A 15354-nucleotide genomic window follows, 5' to 3' on the forward strand; every position below is an offset into this window, starting at 1 on the left:
GCATGCTTCCTCTTGGTAATAAATGTGACACTTTTGTTGCTTCATATTTAGATGTGAGATGTCTATAAAATAGCTCAAGATAAGCAGCACAAATAGAACAAATACACTGTAGGTCCTATGGACAATGATATGAAAATAGGCGCAAATGACCACCAATGTTGCCAGTGGAGAACAGAGTTGAAGTGAAAAAGAAAATGTTAATATTCCTGTATGTTATTAGAAATATTTTCTATCATATTTTCTTAATCTTGAGGAAATGAGGTGTTGTATGTGTTTGCACATTCACATACTGTCTTAAATTTATCCCTGTATTTCCATGTTTTTCATTTTAAGAGATAATAGTGGTACATATGAATTTACAATAGAAACTAGTTAGGAAATGCTGACCTGACCTAGATTTGTAAATGATAAAATGCTGACCTACTTTTCCAGTGCTGTATAATTTCTATCACAATTAGGTCAGAAATATCATTTCTGGGTTTCATTTCACTTCCAGAGAGGGATCAAGAACTTTAGTTTTGCATGAAAACAGCAGGTATTGAAATTAGTAAAATAGTGTTTAGAGTTTTAAAAATTTATGTTTGATTCTCAGTTAAACTGTAAGAATTAATATGTCAATAAAAATGTATTCCCCATGTAGGAGGCAGTCAACATTTGAAGCTCCCAGACAGTGTTACGCATAAAGAAGGCCCTTAATCAGTAGACTGCTAAATAATTTGTGTTGATAATCCTAAAAATAAATAAGCTCCGTGGAACTCAGAGATCCAGGGCTAATGAATATACTGGAGGCTTAGCCAACGTCTTTTCTGCAGAATAAGTACAGTTAACAAGCAACCAGTCATTTCGCAGTCTTGGACAGAGTACTGTTTAGCATATTAATATGTGTATTTCTTTAGCGTTTTTCATTGTTTCTTTCTTTGTACTATTCTAATGCCTGAATCTTTTCCCCTTTTTTACTTCTTTTCCTAATGTTGGGGGGTTTGGGTTTTTTTTTAACTTAGAAGTATTTTTATTTATGTATCTAAAAACTCTTATGTTGAAGTCTTGCCCTTATATCCATACTTAGTGTAGTTTTAACATTCAGGAATGACTCCAAAAATAACAAATTATATCTTTATGGATAAAATGATAGAAACTGAACATGAAATAAATACTCCTAACTTTTCAAATCAACTTGAAAATAGAGAATTTTAAAGAGACATGTCAACATTAGAGGTGATTTCATTTTAGATGCTAACCTTTGCATTGACCAGTCTCTATCCTTTATTGATAAACAGTTCAAATCTAATGTGACCAAATGAAAGTCTGGGTTATTTTTATTATTTCAGTGGCCTAATAAATTGCCATCTACTTCAGAGTAATTATGCAAAGTGACTGATTCATCAAGTTTATTTCCTTCTAGTTTGATAATTTAGTGCAGTGATTTGAAGCACATCTGGTTAGCTGTAAGTAGTATGATGGGTCTGAAGTATGAAGGGATAGTAAAAAGGGGCCTTTGGGGTGAAAAAAAGAAGTTGAGATATTCATTGCAGTTTTAGAAGAACAAGCACAACTCTGATAATAATGGACAGGGTAGGACTTCTATATTCCAGGACCCCAAAGGTTACCATTTTGATTGTATCTGAGGTTGTGCTCCAGAAGTTGCTACAGGCAGCCCTGAGTCTAGGGAATGTTACTGGATACCTCTTTATAAAAAGGAATTGTTTGTAGGTGTGGTGGACAGAATGCACTTCTCCCCAACTCCCTTTAAAAAAAAAATGAATATGTTATCTTATTTGACACAAGGGACTTTGCATGTGTGATTAAGAGTTTCAGAATGGGAAGATTATTTCTTGAATTACGTGGAGACAGGGTAGTTAATCACAAGAATCCTTGTGATAGGGAGGCAAGAGGGTCATGATCACAAAAGAAGTTGTCAAGGTCAGAGTGATGAGTGGCAGCCTTTAGAAACTTGAAAAGACAAGAAAACAGATTATTTCCTCAAGCCTCCAGGAGCAAGTTCTATTGTATTTTGTAACTCCTTAGTTTCATTTTGTGTTACTTAATGTTTAATAGTGAGCTAAATTTATTAGACTGAATAGCGTGTCATTGTATAACTCCCTGGCATTGTCACAGGGTGTCTTTGATGAAAATTAGATAAACTTTAGATTTGAGGGTCTAGAACTTTCTGCCAGTCAGTTTGCCTGCTGCCTCAGGCATCCAGAACTCTTGAGGATATATCTCTTACAAATTAAGTGGACTCAGAACACACACTGTCCCATATGCCAGCACCTCAAGGATGAATCCTCAATAGAACTTCTCTGAATTCTGGTTAGTGATACAATATTTGGATTCTGAGAAGAAATTACCTCAGACCTTTATTTTTACCCTATAGCCCTGGCCCTTAGCACAAACACGTTTCTTCATTCTGAATTTTGCAAAATATCATTGATAAGTAAATATAAATGCAAAGCTGTGTGTGGAGGTTTCTCTTAAATAGTTAAGAAAACATTCAGCAGTCTAACTTACATTTTTTAATAACATGCATTCTTAAATTGGAATCTGAGTGTGCTCTTGCATTTGTTAAAATGTTTATTATTTGCAGTTGTGTTCACATTCCTGTTCATTCAGTATTATTTCAGTGACTGCTGTGTACTATTTTATTTAATAAGAACAGGAGATTGATAAGGACCTCCATAAAATAGAGGAAACAGTTATAGGGCAATCTGGCGGGTGACAGGTATGTGTGTAACATGTAAATGTACAAAGATCCAGTCTCTGCTTGGGTGGAGAGTGGGGTGGGCATAGGGATGACTTCCCAGAGGAGATGACTCTTGAGACCAGAAGGTTGAAAAAAAACATATAGCATGTACAAAAACATTGTGTACCTTGAAAAACACATGATTTAAGGAATCTGGAAAAAACACAGTAAGTGAATTATACTTCCCTTTTTACCTTTTTTTTTTATCATCTTTCCCTCTATTTTGTGATTAAATATGCTTGCTTGCTTCTTAGCATCCTCCCTTCCCTTCAATAACATTTTCCTATTGAAAACCTCAATTACTTATCTACAGAACAGTAACATCTGTTTCCTTTAACTCTGAGACTAAAATTTTGTATCAGCTGACAACAGATGCTAAGCATTAAGAGGAGTGCTTAGGTAGGCTAGGCAGTGGTAGACTAACGTCTGTGAGTTTGAAACACTCTTGACCAGAGTCTAAGTACATCTAAAAGACTTTACCACCTAAGATTATTTGTTTAAATTTTAGGTTCTATAAATCCGAGGAACAAAGTTGTATGTATCATATAGTACATACTGGTAAATGGTTTTCATTTGTAAATGATTTCACACACTAATGTATGTATACACACCCCACTTCTTTAATAATGGTATGTTTTTAAGTGCCTCTTAAAAATCTTTTATGATCAAAAATTTAAACATGTAAGGTAGAAAGAAGAGTATAGTGAAGCCACATATACTCAACATTTCATCCTCAACTCCACACCTCCCTCTCCAGACACACTGGGTTATTTAGAAACCAATCCCAGACATATCATTTGAGTACATTTCTTTAACAGGACATTCAGGGAATAAAGTATAGATTGCAAAATCATGAATACTCTATTAGGAAGATAATAAACCTTTGCAAATTTCTTTTCCGTCTACTTTACTAAGTAAATCCTTTGCTTAGTACAGTAAGTCTGCTCATTATTCCCTGAACATGCAAATTCCTGATTCTTTGGGGATGTTTCCCATGCTTTTGTCTCTTCTGGAGCCTGCTCTGTATTCTTTGCCATTTGATTGTGCCCATTCAGGCTTGACTCAATTCCTTGAAGCCTCTCCTGACTTTTCTTTGTGAAAATGGCTTTTTTTTTTATTGGTCAGCATTGCTCAGTTGTTATTTACATATGTTAGAAGTTGCTATTTTGTTTTTAAAATATATGTCCTGTCCTCTTTCATTTATAACCGCTGTATGCCTTACTATCTCATGTATAAAATTAGAATATTAATAACATCCACATCAAATATTAGGATGAATAAGACCATCCAAGACAAGAATTTAGTGAATATCAGTGAATTCTTGTTGTTAGCTATTAATAGGAAAGGAACCATGCTGTGTACTTTCTTTTTAATTTTTATTTTGTATTGGGGTGTAGTTGGTTTACAATGTTGTTTTAATTTCAGGTGTACAGCACAGTGATGCAGTTATACATGGACATATTTCCATTCTTCTGCAGATACTTCTTTATGTAGGTTATTATAGGATATTGGGTAGAGTTCCTTGTGCTAAACAGTAGGTCCTTGTTGATTATTTTATGTTTATATTAATCCTAAGCTCCTAAATTATCCCTTGTCCCAGTCTTTCCCCTTTGGTAGCCATAAGTTTGTTCTCAAAGTCTGTGAATCTGCTTCTGGTTTGTAAGTTCCTTTGTATCATTTTTTTAGATTCCACATACAAGTGATATCATACAGGGTTTGACTTTCTCTAGCTTTATTTACTATGACAGTCTGTAAGTCCATCCAAGTTGCTGCAAATGGCATTATTTCGTTCATTTTATGGCTGAGTAATATTCCATTGTGCGTATATACTCACCTTCTTTATTCATTTTTTAAAAATTCTTTTTATTTTTTTAATTTTAATTGGAGGCTAGTTACTTTATAATATTGTATATTAAAATAATAAATATTTATATTGTATTTATAATATTGTATCGTTTTGCCATACATTGACATTAATCCGCCACAGGTGTACATGTGTTCCCCATCTTGAAACCCCCTCCACCTCCCTTCCCATCCCATCCCTCTGGTTCATCCCAGTACACCAGCCCCAAGCATCATGTCTCATGCATCGAACCTGGACTGGTGATTCGTTTCACATATGATAATATACATGTTTCAATGCCATTCTCCCAAATCATCCCACCCTCGCCCTCTCCCACAGAGTCCAAAAGACTGTTCTATACACCTGTGTCTCTTTTGCTATCTCTCATACAGGGTTATCATTACCATCTTTCTAAATTCCATATATATGCGTTAGTATACTGTATTGGTGTTTTTCTCTCTGGCTTACTTCACTCTGTATAATAGGCTCCAGTTTCATCCATCTCATTAGAACTGATTCATATGCATTCTTTTTAATGGCTGAGTAATACTCCATTGTGTATATGTACCAAAGCTTTCTTATCCATTTGTCTGTGGTGGACATCTAGGTTGCTTCCATGTCCTGGCTATTATAAACAGTGCTGCAATGAACATTGGAGAACATGTGTCTCTTTCAATTCTGGTTCCCTCTGTGTGTATGCCCATTAGTGGGATTGCTGGATCATATGGCAGTTCTATTTCCAGTTTTTTAAGGAATCTCCACACTGTTCTCCATAGTGGCTGTACTCGTTTGCATTCCCACCAACAGTGTAAGAGGGTTCCCTTCTCTCCACACCCTCTCCAGCATTTATTGCTTGTAGACTTTTGGATAGCAGCCATTCTGACTGGCGTGAAATGGTACCTCACTGTGGTTTTGATTTGCATTTCTCTGATTATGAGTGATGTTGAGTATCTTTTCTTGTATTTGTTAGCCACTTGTGTGTCTTCTTTGCATGTCTATTTAGTTCATTGGCCCATTTTTTGATTGGGTTGTTTATTTTTCTGGAATTGAGCTGCAGGAGTTGCTTCTGTATTTTTGAGATTAATTCTTTGTCAGTTGCTTCATTTGCTATTATTTTCTCCCATTCTGAAGGCTGTCTTTTCACCATGCTTATAGTTTCCTTTCTTGTGCAGAAGCTTTTAATTTTAATTAGGTCCCATTTGTTTATTTTTGCTTTTATTTCCAATATTCTGGGAGCCGGATCATGGAAGATCCTGCTGTGGTTTATGTCGGAGAGTGTTTTGCCTATATTTTTCTCTAGGAGTTTTATAGTTTCTGGTCTTAGGTTTAGATCTTTAATCAATTTTGATCAATCTGTTCAAGTATGTTCACTCAATTTTGACAGGCTTTGTGTTTCTATAAACTAGTCCGTTTCTTCTGGGTTGTCCAATTTGTGGGCATATAATTGTTTATATTTTTATGATTTTCTTATATTTCTGTGGTATCATTTGTTATTTCTTCTTTTTCATTTCTTATTTTGTTTATTTAGGCCCTCTTTTCTTGATAAACCTAGCTAGATTTTGTAGAGTCTGTTTGCCTTTTCAAAAACCTTGCTTTTTATTTTATTGATCTTTCTATTGTATTGTTTTTAATCTCTATTTTATTGCCTTCTGATCTTTATTATTTCCTTCCTTTCGTGACATTGGGGTTTGTTCTTTTTCTGATTGTTTTAGGTGGTAATTAGGATGTTTGTTAGAGATTTTTCCTGTTTTTTGAGGAAGACTGTGTTTCTGTGCTTTATTCTTAGAACTGTTTTTGCTGCATCCCATAGATTTTATAAGGGTGTGTTTTCATTTGGGGGCTCCCCTCTTGGCTCAGTGGTAAAGAATCCTCATGCCAATGCAGAAGGCACTAATTTGATCCTTGAATTGGTACGATCCTCTGGAGAAGGAAGTGGCAACCCACTCCAGTATTCTTTCCTGGAAAATCCCATGGACAAGGTACCTGGCAGACTACAGTCCGTGGGGTTGCAAAGAGTCAGACACAACTTAGTGACTGAGCGTACACGTTTTTGTTGTCATTTGTTTCACGGTATTTTTTTTTCTTTTATTTCATCATTGTCCCTTTTATATTTTTGTAACATGTTGTTTAGTCTCCATTTGTTTGTTCTTTTCCTGTTTTTTCCCCCCTCTGACTGATGTTTACTTTCATACCATTGTGGTCAGAAAAGATGCTTAAGATAATTTCTGTGCTCTTAAATTTGTTAAGGTTTGTTTTGTGATCTTGTATGTGGTCTGTCCTAGAGAATGTTCCATGTGTGCTTATTTAAAAGAAAAAAAAGTATATTCTGATTTTTGGAGATATAGTGTCTTGTAGATATCAAATCTAACTGGTCTGATGTGTCATTTAGTATATCTGTTTCTTTACTGATTCTCTGTCTGAAAGATCTGGCCATTGATGCATATATGTAATTAGTGTAAGACCTTCTGGCTGTTTTTAACCATTTATTATTATATAATGTCCTTCCTACCTTTCTTTATGGACTTTAAGTCTCCTTTGTCTAGTATGAATACTGCTACCACCAATTTATCATTTCCAACTCCATGAAAGTATTGGAGTTTCAGTTTTAGCATCAGTCCTTCCAGTGAACACCCAGGATTGATTTTTGTCAGTCTGTTGTATATTTTTGATTTGTGGTGAACCAGAAACTCTAATACTTTGGCCACCTGATGCAAAGAGCTGACTCATATGAAAAGACCCTGATGCTGGGAAAGATTGAGGGCAGGAGAAGGGGATGACAGAGGATGAGATGGTTGGATGGCATCATCGACTCGATGGACATGGGTTTGGGTAGACTCCGGGAGTTGGTGATGGACAGGGAGGCCTGGCATGCTGCAGTTCATGGGGTCACAAAGAGTCAGACACAACTGAGTGACTGAACTGAACCGAACCAAGTTTTTAAGTATATTGACACATAACTATGTCTACTTGCATTTTGTCATTTTTTTCTTGTTTTTCAATCAATGTACTGGCTTATTTAAATGATAAAACTTCCCTGGTGGCTCAGATGGTAAAGCATCTGCCTACAATGTGGGAGACCTGGGTTCGATCCCTGGGTCGGGAAGATCCCCTGAAGAAGGAAATGGCAACCCACTCCCATACTCTTGCCTGGAAAATCCCATGAACAGAGGAGCCTGGTAGGCTACAGTCCATGGGGACACACAGAGTTGGACACGACTGAGCAACTTTACTTACTTAATCCTTTTATATGCTTGCCTTTCCTATTGTAATTTCCCCTTTTCTTATTAAGTCTTGTTTTTTTTCTCTTTAGAAGAAACCTTTCAATATTTCTTCTAGGGTAGGTTTAGAATTGCTATATTCTTTTAATTTTTGCTTGTCTGAGAAACTCTTTATCTTTCTAGTCTAAGTGATAATCTTGCAGGGTTCAGTATGTTGTAGGTTTTTCTCTTTCAGAACTTTTTGAGTATATCATGCCACTCCCTTCTAGCCTACAGTTTCTGCAGAGAATTCAGCTGATAGCCTTATGGTGATTCTCTTGAATATGACTCTTTGGTTTTTTCTTGCTACTTTTAGACTTCTCTCTTTGTCTTTAATTTTTGCCATGTTAACTGTGATATGTGTTGGTGTGGGTCTATTTGCTTTCATCTTTAAGGGGACCCTCTGTGCTTCCTGTACCTGAATACCTGTTTCTTTCTTTTGGTCTGGAAAGTGTTTAGCCCTGATTTCCTCAGATGCATTTTCAGTCCCCTTTTATTTCTCTTCTTGGACCCCTGAATTGTGAATTTCGTTACAGTTAATGACACACCAGATGGACGGCTCAGTGGTAAAGAATCCACCTCCTGGTGCAGGAGATGCAGGTTTGATCCCTGGATCAGGAACATTCACTGGGGAAAGAATTGGCAACCCAGTATTGTTACATGGGGAATCCCACAGACAGAGGAGCCTAGTGGGCTACAGTCCATGGGGATCGCAAAAGAGTTGGACATCACTTAGTACTAAATGACAACAAAATGATACATCAGATCTCTTGTTTATATTTTTAGAATTTTTTCTTTAGCTGTTCTGATGGAGTGATTGCCATCATTCTATTCTCCAGATCACTTATTTGTTCTTCTCTGTACTTTAGTCTGCTATTGATTGCATCTAGATTGGCTCTTAGCAATTGTATTGTCTACCTTTGATTGGTTCATGCTTATAGTTACTAGTTCCTTGTTACAGTGAGCTGAATTTCTATCAGTTTTCTTTTTTAATTCCTATAACATTTTTCTTCCTTTTTGAACTCAGGGTCTGGGAGACTGTTGAAGGCTGTTTCATTTCTTTCAGGGGAATTTTGCTTGTTCTTTTAAATCTGAGTAGTTCCTCTGCTTTTTCATCTTTCTTAACTTCATTCTGTCTCTATGAACTTAAGAGAAACAGTTCTCTACTATAGATTTGAAGGTGTGTTTTCAATATGGGAGCGTCCCTGTATAGTCTGTGTGAATGCAACATTTTTGACAGCCACAGTTCTGCTCATAAGCAGCCCAGAATTGCTTCTCTTTTTCCATTGTGTTTGTCCCAGATATAGTGCTAAGCTGTAGACTGTGGTGCAGAGTGGACTGGTTCTGGGGGCCAGGGCACTGTGGCTGCATGAATCAAGATGGTTTTGCTGTTTCCTGGGACCTTAACTGCCTCTGTGGCAGGCCTCTCTCAGGACCTGTCTACCTCAGATCCAGCTCCAAGCAGAGGTGGAAAGTGGGTGGACCTGGAGCACTGAGGACTCCTCCACAGGGGCTCTCTACTGGAGACATGCCTTCCTGTGCATATCAAAGTCCACCAGGTACCAATGCCAAAACCCAGACCCACCCACCAACTCCTTCCCCCTTTACCCCCACCTCCACTTTAGGGGTGCTTCAGACTTAATCTCCGGTGGCTTCAGCCTGTAGCAGCTTAAAGCAGGGCTTGAGTTCCCACCCAGAGACTGAGGCCAGTTTGTGGCAGTAAGAACACCAATCCTAGCCATTAGGCCAGTGGTCAGTGACAAGGCCCTGGCCCTTCAGCTTTGCAGAAAAGAATACCCACAAAGTTGGGAAATAGTGAAACAAGCACAGTATTCGTTAAAAGGGGGAAAAAATACAGTATGTGTGGATAGACACATGGGCAGACTCAGAGTTGCTGAGTCGTGCCCTCATGGTAGTTTGAATTACTTTTATGGGGTAATTTCTTCCAGGTTTCTTTTGGCCAGTCATTTTGATTTGCCTGTTTCAAAATCCATATTTGGTATATCTCAGGATCCTCCCATGTGTGAGCACACATCTCTTAGCCAAGATGACTTCTACCAAAAAGGCATATGGGTAGAATATCCCTTGACATCACTCCCGCTTTGACCTCCAGGGAGCCTTTCTGCAGGAATGTGGTCGACGAGGTCTCATGACTCCCTAAATGAGAAATGAATGAGAAGCTGAAGGAGAAATGTGTGGTCTGGGCAGGGCCCAACCTCCTTCCTTATTTGTGCTTCTATTCTCATCTTGGAGTTTCAGTCCATAGGGAATGAATCTTTAGTTGCTTTACTCTGGTGGGTGTCCATCTTCCTCCTGCCTCGGAACTGTGGACTCTGTGGCTAGACCTGGAACACAGTCCAGACCCTGAGAGCTGGCTGGCTCCTTGCAGCTAGTAATAGATGGAGTCCTCCTGCAGACCGTATCTGCCAAGATTCACTGCTTAAATGCTGTACATATTTGTAGCCCAACATGATTCACATTTTGACTGCGAAGTGTGGTGAGGTGCAGTCATCTGCACCAGTCTCTCTCCACCCTGACTGTTAGGAATGTGTGTATGCTGGCTTGCTATCAAGTCTAGGCCCCTGAAACCCCTCTGTCTGTTCCAGCAGGCAAGGATGTTTCCCAAGCCTACCTGTGTAGACCCTTTCTCCTTTATACATGCCTACCAGAGGCATCTTGATGTCCCATCTTGATGCCTTCTTTCTTTCCTGTCCTACCTGGTTACATGGAGATCTTTCTTGCAGCTTTGGTTATATAGGAGATCTTCTGCCCATTTCCAGTTGGTTTTCTGTTAGAATTATTCCACATGTAGATGTATTTTTGATGTGTTTTGTTGGTGGAGGTGAGTTTCACATCCTACTACTCCACCATCTTGATCTCCCTCAGGAAGTATTCCTGAGTCTACTAAGTAAATATATTGTTGGCTACTGTGTAAGATTGATGTATTTTAGCTACTTGTATATAATAGAAGAGTTGTTCTTTATTGTATGTACAATAGTATTCCTGTACTTTTAAAAAATTGTTTTATTTACTCCATCATCTCTTACTGGGCTCCCACTGTGTGGCTGACAGATAGTTAGGTGCTGGAGATTCAGTTTGTCCCCTCTTTAGGGAAGAGTATTATGATAAATGTGTAACAGTTTTATTTAAGAACAGATTCTTGTGTTAAATTTTTTATCTTAATAACTTTTAAAGTGTCAGCAGTGAATGAGAAAGTACTTTTTATCACCAAAATCTAATTGACAACTATTAGTCAATGCATGGAACATGACTACTTAAAGCATTCTTATTCTAAAAGAATTTCAGAAATGAAAAATCTTGAGCCAGCATTGAGTCTGTCTCCCCATTCTCCACCTAGTTTTACTGATGTGAAACAGAGATTTAGAGAGGGCAGTATTCAACTGAGGTTACGTAGCCAGCTTACTTGCAGAGCTTGGAGACTGTGTGTTCTGCCTAGTAGTCTGGGATCCTAGGACATCTGTATTAATTCTTGGTTCGGCTTTGGTGATCTGTTTTGGATTTGTAACATTTTTGGTGGTATTTTTAAGTTCTTGAATTTAGAATTTTTGTTGCATCTTCTGAATTCCTTAGCCCAAAGAATGGAGAGGAAGGTATGGTCTCAAAATACCTTGTGATTTTGCTTTTAAGGCTTCCATGGTGGCTAAGATGATAAAGCATCTGCCTGCTATGCGGGAGAACCGGGTTCGCTCCCTGGGTTGGGAAGATCCCCTGGAGAAGGAAATGGCAACCCACTCCAGTACTCTTGCCTGCAAAATTCCACGGACAGAGGAGCTTGGTAGGCTACAGTCCAAAGGGTCGGAAAGAGTCGGACACGACTGAGCGACTTCACTTTCTTTTTGCTTTTAAAAAGTGTTCTCAGACATGTCATTCTGTTTGCCTTTTTGAAGGAAAAAAATATGATTCTTAATATGGAATTGTCTGACTTTTTTTTTTACCTATGCAGTTTATCTTGTGACATTAATTTTTCTTTTTCTCTTTTTAGTCTGCCATTTTCAATTTTCAGAGTCTGTTGACTGTAATCTTGCTGCTTATATGTACCTGTGCTTATATCCGATCCTTGGCACCCAGCCTCCTGGACAGAAATAAAACTGGGTATGTTACTAATAAGGTTTAATCACTCAAGTTAGTTCTTAGAGATATTAAATGCCAACTATTGAAAGTCATTAAGTAATTTCATTTCTATAGGTAGTTTGTATAACTAAATTATGTAAAAATAACTTTACATTGTTTTTCCTTGTTTTTAAAAAATCCAAATCTTTATATTCATAGATTCTTACCAAAAAGATAAATAGCAGAAGTTATCTGAAGTGTGCTGGACTGAAAAAAAAAAAAAGTGTATTTTAAAAGTGAGATAGTTTTTCTTTCTGAAATTATAGCTACAGTTTAGTAGCTTCAAAGACAGGGTTTGGCCTTCATTTTTAATAGTCAAATCCATTATCTTATCTTGAAAGCATTGAACAGTTTACAAGCACTGTGTCCACTACAGTACGAATACAGACATTCCATCTCCACTCCAGGACCGCTCTAATCATATAGGCTCCCCAGCTGTATCATAAAGCAAACATCTTTGGAGAAATTTAGCTTTCTTAAAGCAATAATAAAAGTTAAGTTTTGGGCATGTCACATCCCTTATAATTGTATGTTAACACTCCTGCGAAAATTGAGCGTAATGTGGTACCACATAGACTTAAAATTTTTAAGTGCCATGTTCCTCATACAGAAATACATGTTGAGTTCAACCAGGACAACTATATTAAAAAAGAGAGAGACCATATGGTGAAAACTGTCTAAACTTTCTTTGCCTTACAGATTAATTCTGTGAATAATTGTCTTAATCCTTTCATGGTAAGATCCTTAATCATTTTAAGAAATAATAGGATGAAATAGAATACTTCACATAGGAATAATTAATTATCTCCACATTTTTTGTTTTTGATGGAAAGGAAAAGTTCTAATTAGGATACTGCAAATTCAGGCTCTGTTTTTCCACTAAAACAATCTCCTACAAGAAGCAAGGTAGTAGATATTCAACTATGAGAGGAAATAATTATCTTCCTTCAACTGCATTATATCTCTGGGGTCATAATTAACATTTATTCAAACATTCCATTATCTAAATCATTTGGCTTTTGTTACTGTTTCTTTTTATTATGTAGGTTTGTTTGAACATCTATAAGGCATAGAGAACCCTTACCCAGTTTTGAATAATGAAAATCTATAATCTTGTTCCAATAAACTGATGATCTGTCTCTGTTGTCCTAAAGCATTTTATTTAACCTGCTGAAGGTGAAAACAGATGTTATTTGTCCATGGGTTTTTCTCACTTCCTTTGTAGAGATTATGTTCTTATCATTCCACCTTTTCTCTGCACTCTTATTGCACTGAGTCTTCAGTCCCTTTGTTGAAATTATGTATAATTTTATTTGTTGCTTAGTTGTACAAGAAGCCTTTCTACTCGGCTAAACAGTTTTATTTCCTCCTTCCCTTTCTCTGCAATCCCCTGTGGGTTTCTCTGGTGGCTCAGCAATGAAGAATCCACCTGCCAATGCAGAAGGCACAGATTCAATTGCTGGGTTGAAAGAAAATGGCAACCCACTCCAATATTCTGCCTGGGAAATCCCATGAACAGAGGAGCCTGGCAGGCTACAGTCCATGGGGTCGCAAAGAGTCAGACCCAACTTAGCAAGTAAACAACAACAACAAAGCATATGGTAGAATCCAGTAAACGATCTCATCGATTGTTACTTTAGATTTCTAATACATAATGTTTAATAAAGAATTTGTTTATTTCATTCATGAATAATCACGTAGTGGTAGAACAGAGTATTTGTACATTTCTGGTGCTGGGACAAAGTAGGCTGCATGTGGAAATGTCTGCTTCTCATTCCTTTGGAAGCAGGAATACATCCACAACATGCTACATTAAAAAAGGAGTTCTCAGGGCTGCCAACCTTACAGTAGAGGTTGAGTAGTAGTATATTTCTCCTACATAAAACCAAAGAAATAGCATGCCTATTTTTACATTTTAAAGTATATATGAAAAAAAAAGTATATGTGATACAGTTAGCTGTTTGAAAGCTTTTTTGAAAAACTTTTTTGTTTTGTTTGCTTTTGACTATGCTGTGTCTTCATTGCTTGCCACATGGGCTTTTCCCTGTTCGCAGCAAGTGGGAGCTACTCTCTACTTAGGGTGTGCAGGCGTCTCATTGCAGTGGCTTCTTTTATTGAGGAGCATGGGCTCTAGGCCAGGCAAGCTTCAGTAGTTGCAGCACGTGGGCTCAATTCCTGTGGCTCGTGGGCTCAGTTGCTCCTCGGCATGTGGATCTTCCCAGATCAGGGGTCAAACCTGTGTCTCCTGCATTGGCAGGTAGATTCTTTACCACTGAGCCACAACGGAAGCCCTAAAAAATTGTCTCTATACAAATGTTAAGCTCCTTTTATTTTGACTTGTACAAATGAAATAATTTCTGTGGAAGACATTTTTACTGGTCCTTGTTCTTTTCTGTTAAAAATGTATATTTATGAAACTCATAGTAAACTTTCCTTTGATTATACTGAGTGTTCCATGCTTAATGAACCAATTAGATAAAATGGACCAATTCGATAAAATGAGTTCTTAATAACTTCACTGTTGAAAATAGCAACTTCATTTTTTTTGCTGCTTCAAATAGTATAGAACTTAAAAGCAGCAGAGAAGAGTTGCTATTTTGTCTAGTTTCCTATTTTCTAAGACTTCATGATTTTATCAGCATATATGCTTATTGGCTTATGTCTTTTAAAACTAAGCAGCATATTTGTATTGGTGTTTACCAGCTTAAGTTCCTTTTAGCATTTGGGATATCGTATAAATGTCTAGGTAGGGAAATACGTGAAAAAAGCCAAAGCAATACCAATTAATCTCTTATGTTGCCAAATTAGGAATTTTTATCATTTAAGTAGTGTTTAATATGCTCTCTTATACCAATTTCCTACTGATGCTTTGATGCTAATTTCTAGACTATAAGACCTGAAAAGACTGACTGTGATGATATGTTTTCAGACTGTTCTGAAGGGCCCTAAGCTTCCCATAGAGGAACTTCAAGTGTCCTACTTCTGAATACCTCAACCAGAGCAGCTTTGAGTCAATAATTCATTTTATAATCAATAGATTTTTAGAATCAAGTTTGCAGGGCATTGCCGATCACTAACCAGTTGTCTTCCATTTTTTTGATGAAGTGTAAGCCAATGTTAGTGATGCCTGAAGTTATTGTCCATACCTTTAGCCTATGTAATATTGAACACAGCACATGTTAGTCACTATTCTAAAGACTTTATGTGTAATAACTCACTTTATCCTTATAGCAACCCTGTAAAACTAGTTAAAATAACCTCACAGTTATGCAGCCAATTAAGTTGAATTGAACTTAGGCACAGTTTAGCCCTGATCCTTTGCTTTCAAAAGTATACATCTGTCCTTTTTATTCCTGTAGTGAAGTTGTTTCACCTGTCAGAAT

The 15354-nt window shown here is 37.2% G+C and overlaps 1 protein-coding gene and 1 non-coding gene across 2 annotated transcripts in view; both read left to right on the forward strand.

Moving 5' to 3' along the window:
- The window catches only part of TMEM167A (transmembrane protein 167A), a 56818-nt gene that overhangs the window by 28990 nt on the left and 12474 nt on the right, over positions 1-15354 (forward strand). The window lies entirely within an intron of this gene.
- LOC129559678 (small nucleolar RNA U109) lies at positions 13720-13854 on the forward strand. The gene has a single exon (XR_008686619.1). It is a non-coding gene; the product is annotated as a small nucleolar RNA U109 (small nucleolar RNA).

Source organism: Moschus berezovskii, chromosome 8 (assembly GCF_049115385.1).
Source record: "Moschus berezovskii isolate FMDL1 chromosome 8, NW_MosBer_1.0, whole genome shotgun sequence".
NCBI lineage: Eukaryota > Metazoa > Chordata > Mammalia > Artiodactyla > Moschidae > Moschus > Moschus berezovskii.